The sequence below is a fragment of the Lathyrus oleraceus genome, chromosome 6 (assembly GCF_024323335.1).
Source record: "Lathyrus oleraceus cultivar Zhongwan6 chromosome 6, CAAS_Psat_ZW6_1.0, whole genome shotgun sequence".
Lineage (NCBI taxonomy): Eukaryota > Viridiplantae > Streptophyta > Magnoliopsida > Fabales > Fabaceae > Lathyrus > Lathyrus oleraceus.
In genome coordinates, this window is record NC_066584.1 from 21,341,041 (window position 1) to 21,342,364 (window position 1,324).

Consider the following 1,324-nt stretch of genomic DNA (forward strand, 5'->3'; position numbering starts at 1 on the left):
TTAAAGGCCGCATTTTAAAGTTAATTAGGTGATTATGATGAGTCTCCACATTAAAATCAATACATTAAAAATAATACATTAAAATTAATACATTAAAATTAATTATTAAAATTAATTATTAAAATTAATTATTAAAATTAACACATTAAAATTAATTAAGCAATTTAGGGTGAGCCTCCACAAGGGTATCCCACAAATAAAGTGGAAGACCTAACGGCGGTCTTTTTTTCTGGGACATATGAACCTTTGCAAAATTCAACAAACGGGTTAGCATACCAAATCAGGGTGCAATCGAGGATTACACCGCAAAAGAAATCACAACAGTAATAGGATCAAATAAACAATGCCTGGCCATGATAAAACATGAATGAAAAGTCATAACAGAAAAGCTGGCTACTGTCAGGTTCGCGCCTGCCTCGCCTAGCGAAGGCCTAGCGAATACTCGCTACATGCTCGCTTAGCGATGTGCTAGCGAGCGGCTGCGGGTTTTGAATTTCAGAATAGTATGACTTCAACCTGCAGCATGGCTGTTTGCAATGGAGTGGTAGTGCTGAATTGGCGAGCCGGATTGAGTTGGACGGAGGTAGCTTTGCGGCCGCCGGCTTTTCCTTCAGGGTTTTCCGACTGTGAGCGCTAGGGTTTGCTTGCTAGGGTTCCCCTTTTCCTTTTTCGTTTTCCTTTTCATTACTGAAGTGCTGGTATTTATAATGCCCTTTTTCATGACCTAATGGGCTCAGAACGAAGCCCGAAATTTTTTGTTGTCTGTCAGCCTCGCTAGGCGAGCTGGTAGCGAACGCGTAGCGAACGTTCGCTAGGCGAGCTGGTAGCGAACGTAACGTTCGCTAGGCGAGCGTGTAGCGAACAGGCCAGTTTGGGCCATTTTCTGGATTGGGCCATTCGTGAGCTGGGCCTTTGTTCCTTTAAGATCAGTGTCATAAAAATGAGTCAGAATGCCTTGAAAAATGTCTTGAAATATTAATGGGCAAATTTTGGGGTATGACAGAAAGACTTAGTAAATTTACAAGTCCAGAGTCCTTGATGGGCAGCGTCGCCAACAAATTGGAGCAGTTACCATCAGGGGTTCGTGAGGAAGTGGGAATCCGTTACAACTCAACATAGGTTTTTACAGATACTATCATGGACAAAACATAAGTTCGCTAGTGGGAGCCTGAAGATGAACATGAAGTGAACGCATAAGTCCCCTAGTGGTCATAACCTTCGTCGACAGTTACTTTGTAAATAGAATAAATAGAACACTTATACATATGCAATCAAAAGTTACAAAATTTCATACATATGCTTCAATACCATTGGAGTACCCGAT